At 40.1% G+C, this 5,658-nt stretch overlaps 1 long non-coding RNA gene across 1 annotated transcript; it reads right to left on the reverse strand.

The window, feature by feature from the left end:
- Positions 1–452: 452 nt before the first annotated feature.
- LOC104611744 (uncharacterized) lies at positions 453–2,455 on the reverse strand. The gene is made up of 2 exons (XR_016079256.1): positions 1,696–2,455; positions 453–1,535 (listed from the first exon to the last, which is right to left on the reverse strand). It is a non-coding gene; the product is annotated as an uncharacterized LOC104611744 (long non-coding RNA).
- Between the last annotated feature and the right edge of the window lie 3,203 nt (positions 2,456–5,658).

Below are 5,658 nucleotides of genomic sequence, written 5' to 3' on the forward strand. Positions count from 1 at the left end.
GCTTCTCTAAAAATATTTATTCTCATAATAAATACTTATTTTCCAAACACAAATAAATACTTATTGATGTGTGATCCCGGCCCAAAATAAGTGCTATTTGAATAAATACTTATTTTTAAGCATTCTCAAACTTAACATTGGATAATACCAATCCAAACCTGATCCATATTGATTCAATCTGACCCAATCCAATAAAAATCATTAGAAATGGACTAAGTCCGATCCAAACCACTAAATACTTGGGACCAAGTCTGGATGGTCCTATTCAATATGTTGGTCCATCCAATAATTGATTTTGATTTGGATGTGGTATAACCCAAAACTAGTCCATTTACACACTCACATGCATGAGATAGGTATTAGTTTTCAATGGATTCAAATCTCCATTTGTACAGAATCAACATTCCATGTAAATAAAAAACAAACAGATTGAACCAAAATCCCAAGAATTAGCTAAATTACGTTCAAATGACTAAAATCCAAAACCATCGTCCCCTGTCAGAAGGTGAGGTACAGATTGCAATTTAGTGTTAATTATACCATCAAATCAAATCATTTGCCTCTGACATCATCATACACGCAAGAGGTCATGGTGTACAGGTTAAGAAAACTACACAGCAGGGCCCAAGATAGAAAACGGGGAATCCAATGGTCAAGTATAGTGTTTCCCATCCCACATGGCCACACGTGATATGCCACTTGAAAATTTTCTGCCCAAACTGAGTCAATAGACAATACCTAACCACGGAACCGATCTACATCGTCGACTCGGATCGCTTGGCATCACAATGACTCCAGCATTGAGTCAATATCTTATCCCACCTTAGAGTCGAGCTCCATACATAATCAACACGGATATCAGATCAGCTACTGAGTCGTTACCTCGAACCGCTTGCTCTGTAAATCCGATTCACAACGATGGAATGATTTCTCGTTGATGGTCTCAAGGATGGGTTTCCACGACCGAGCCGTAGTTGACGTTTGACACCGATAAGCCGCTAGATCTGCCTCTTGTGCCACACTGCTTGTGACTCGGTCCCAGAACGAGTTAGCACTTGCAGGCGCGGAATTACTTCTGAAACCGGCGGAGATGTTAAGCCTCGACATAGGACTGTTTTCTGGGTGTCTAGCATCGGAGGCGGAGACGCCGCGTTTGGCGATCGCTGTGAGCCTTGTGGCCAGAGAGACGAGGTCGACGGGAGAGGCATCGGACTGAAACACGGAGAAAGGTAATACGAAGTAGAGCTGGCCGGGTTGAAGCTGAGTGTCGGGGGCCAGTGCTGGTTTTGAGCCAAAGGAGTGGAGCTGAGCCATGGTGCAGACGAAGTGCTTTGGTGGCTTTCCCGTGATCTCGCTCACTGTCACCGGATAATCGAACTCCTCCACGAAACCATTCTGGTGAACCACTCTTATTCCATCGAAGGAAGACGATGATCTGCAAGACAAACACCCACCCATCTCTCTCTCCTCTCTCTCAAATAAACACAGAAGAGATTTGTATATCGAGCGAGTCTGTTACTTGTGGAAACGATGATCTGCAAGACAAACAGCAACCAATCTCTCTCTCTCTCAAAAAAAATGAACACAGAAGAGATTACTATATGCAGTCTGTTACTTGTGAAGACGATGATCTGCAAGACAAATAGCAGCCTGTCTCTCTCTCTCTCAAAAAAAAATGAACACAGAAGAGATTACCATATCGAGTCTGTTACTTATGAAGACGATGATCTGCAAGACAAACAGCAACCCATCTCTCTCTCTCTCTCTCTCTCTCTCTTAAATACACTTCTAAGATTATTATATCCATTTATCCAGTTTGTTTATTGTGAAGGTATATAATATAGCAGCCTCAGTGACGTTGCTCTTTGAACATAATGGAATGACCCTATCTAATCTTCAAACTCTGTATACAAAGAACCCATCAAACCATGTGACGACTTCGTTCAAGAATTAATAGTTGATGGTTTAGAGATGAAAATGGGTAGGATTCATGAGTCGGCCAAGACCGGAAAAATATATCTGAGCCTTGACAAGGCCAATCCGGTGACGCTGGTTGCTGCCTAAAATTTAAACCACAGGTCAAGCCAAGGGCAGATTCCGGTGGGTTAACCGGATCAAGTTCAAGGATCGTTGTGTGGACTTGTGGCTGCTATACCTAGATATTTAAAGGACTGTTTGGTAAGCTTAAGCTCATAAAAGCGTGCAGAGCAGAGCAGATCCCCTAACTAGAGAGTAGAGACCATTTCATTTTTGCACCGCTAGCTTCATGTCATCTTCTTTGACTTGGTAGATGAAGCACCCCAAGCCTGCAATTTGGATACACCTTGTTGGACTTTTGGTTTTTGGATCAGATATTGCTTTAACTATCATATATAGTTAGACTTGGGAAATGATTCACATTTTTTTTCTTTGGGTTTCTTGCTTTCTTAATTATCCACATGGGGAGGGGATATCAAAATTGAGTTTTGTTTTATTTGCTTATTATTTCAAGTGTAATAAGCTATCTACATGAGGTTTCATTGTATTCTCTTATTTTAGGGGAAAAGAACAAGACAAAGCTCTGTTTTCCTTCCTTTTTTGCTGGGCAAACAGGGGGAAGCAGGCCCCAGCAAGCAAGAAGCCACCAAAAACAGTGGGCTTAGAGGCCCACGCCAGTGCATGATTCATGGCGTAGATTATGACTGGTTGTCCCTTGCTAACTGATGGTTGACAAAAAACAAGAATTAAGGATGGCTGGTTTTTTCTGGAATCAGTCCTCCAAGGTAAAGGCTTTGGGACTTGGCCCATGATTCCATGTTGTAGGTCCAGTGGGTCATAGATAAAAATGATCTGGCCACGGCCCACATGAGAGTTACAAGATTGTATGGTTTCAGGCCATGGCAAAGTAAGGGCCCGTTTGGTGTATTTTTTTTGGAAGATCTTTTGATAGTTTCGACAGTTAAAAGATCAGAATAGTTTGAAGCACATTTGGTAGATACATGACTCGCTATGTGTTTTTCCGTGCAAGAATAAAACGTAAAAAGGCACGAAAAGCTTCATTTGGAGTTTCTAAAAATCAGTCCAAAATAGATTTTTCGTATTTTTTTGGTACTTTGGCTTTTGACAAATACATCTTCCACAAGCCAAACGAAAATAAACCAAAAATTGATTTACCCAACTTATAAACAAATGAAAGACCGTACAAAAAAACATACCAAATAAACCTTAAGAATAACATACTATAACACATAATTCATGGGCAAGGCATTAATTTGATTGGCTAGCTTGTATATCTATGTGGGTCCATGTAACCTCATTAATTCTAGGGTACTTTTCCTTGTAAAAGTTTTGTTTAAAAAAATTCCTTGTAAAAGTGGTGCCTACCCAGAATATCCACTATCAGTTATTAGTTAGTTGACCAATTAAAGGGATAAAGCGACGTACACTATTAATAAGGTAATTAATGAAAGTCAACCATCAACTAAGCAAGGCAATTCTAATTAAGAATAGATAACTTGTATTAGTAAAAAAGCAATGATAATTGTCAATCTTAACTAACCTTCTCGTATGGTGGAACAGGTAAAGCTTCTACCAAACAAGCTCTAATCTAATCTTGTTATAAAATTTAGTTTTAATTGGTCAGAAGGTATAAAGAGAAGGGAAGAGGAAACTAGAAGGTGATTAGGTTTGAAGTTGGCAACACGGTATGAATGCAAAGCTTTATTAAATGTTGTAAGACGGTGGTCTTCTCTACCGACTACCTCCACACTCACCATCTCTTCATGAGATTGGAGCCACGTGGACCTAGCACCCAAATTCAACCCAATTCGATCCAAATAATGGCTGCCACCCTGCTTTACTCAATCCAAGCAAACCAGGGGCCAGGTTCAATTAATGTCCCTTGGTTCCTCCAACTCACTTGCATATTTCAACTAAGAGGCTGAGGCTCTCATTTGACCCCATGATACATCTTGTCATAAATTAATAAAGCAGTTAAGCACCATTATCATTGAAGAAAACCCTTTATTTTTTATTGATAAATGAAGAGAAACTAATCAGAGAGTAGGGCTCCTGATAACTAGTGGATGAGATTTCACATTAGTTACTCATAACTGCTGCAAGATATTTCATTTTACAGTTTCTATGGACTGTGTGGGGGATCCACCATTGATTTATTTATGAAACATAATATCGAATCACTAGATGAAAATTAAACTAGAAATTCAATAAGCCATTTTTTCAGGAATAAAAAACATCTAATTAAGAACATGTTTTTTTTTTTTTTGTGTGTGTGTATTTGTATTTTAAGCACCATTTTTTTTTTCAAACAAGATGGTATCGATTTGTTTTTAGATTTCACGGATTAGAAAACAATTCACAGTGATGGCCATCACAAATATGTGAATCTGGATCTAGAAGGCATACTCCTTGTAAGCACACTTTTAGTTAGCACTCAATATTTACCGAGTGTTTACTCAATGTGTTCACTGTATGTGCTACTGATCCAGATATATATATTAAGATAATATTTAGGGCAAATTGCTAAAATCTCCCCTGAAGTTTAGTAATTGCAATCATTTCCCCTGAACTTTTTAATAGAGTTGCAAGTAGATGTCCTCTAGTAGAATATTAAATGAAAATGTCCAAAATACCCATACAATTACTATTGAGACTAGTTTTTATGGAAAAAAACAATAATACAAATTTTATGAACAGCAAAAAGAAAAAGAATTTAAAGTTGTAGCTTTACCTTTGAATGATTAATATGAAGGGCAAATTTGGAAAATAAATCAATTTCAGAAAATAGATTGGAAGAGTTTGGGGTAGTGATTCATATGAAGAGAAAATTTGGAAAATAAACATTTTTGTTAAAAGTAATTGAGGATCGGTTCCACTGGTACTTTTTAGTTAAAAGTAATTGAGTCCTCGCGGGTTTTGCGGATCGGTTCCGGGATCTTCATCACGATGAGATCCGTTTCCGCTTTAATTGGAGGATAATGTTACCAACTGATAAGGCTTATCAATTCCTCCCGAACCGGGCGGGGACGAGATAAGGCTTGTCATTATGTGGCGTGATCCCACGAGGTTCAGGGTCTACTGGAGAGATTTCCGGGGTTGTCACGTAGTGGTCTGAGTCGGTATCCCCAAGCTGGTACTTTTTAGGTCCGAACTGGACTAAATGCCGAAGTGCCTTGGGACTGAGGTGACTTAATGCCGAAGTGGTTGGGTGTCCGAGCTCAACTGTTGCGAACTAGGCATGTCAAGTTGAGCTGTCATCTCTTGGTCAGGTCGTGTCCACGTGTCCCCTTTTTACTAGGTCGGGCCAAATCACTCTTCATCAATTGCCCCCCACTCCCTGAGACAGGGGTTTCGACCCAGTGCGGGGAGTTCATGACGAGTTCAAGTGGATCGGTTGGTCGGACCTATTCGAACTTCTGGTTTAACCAGCAATAACCCAGGTCGCGTCAGGTGTACGCGCGGACGTCACGTTGTTTATTGACTCTGCAGATGTCAAAAACGCGCTCAACCGATTTTGTCATCGGGCGTCGTGCAATCGGTTTTCATGAGAGTCGTTGGATCGAGCAAGTCTCAGTCATTGATCGCCTCGCGGTGAACTATAAATAGGGGGTCGAGGAACCCTTCTTCCTCGCCAAAAATCCTGTGATTGAGCTCTCCCGA

Source organism: Nelumbo nucifera, chromosome 8 (assembly GCF_055504915.1).
Source record: "Nelumbo nucifera cultivar China Antique chromosome 8, China Antique-T2T, whole genome shotgun sequence".
Taxonomy (NCBI): Eukaryota; Viridiplantae; Streptophyta; class Magnoliopsida; order Proteales; family Nelumbonaceae; genus Nelumbo; species Nelumbo nucifera.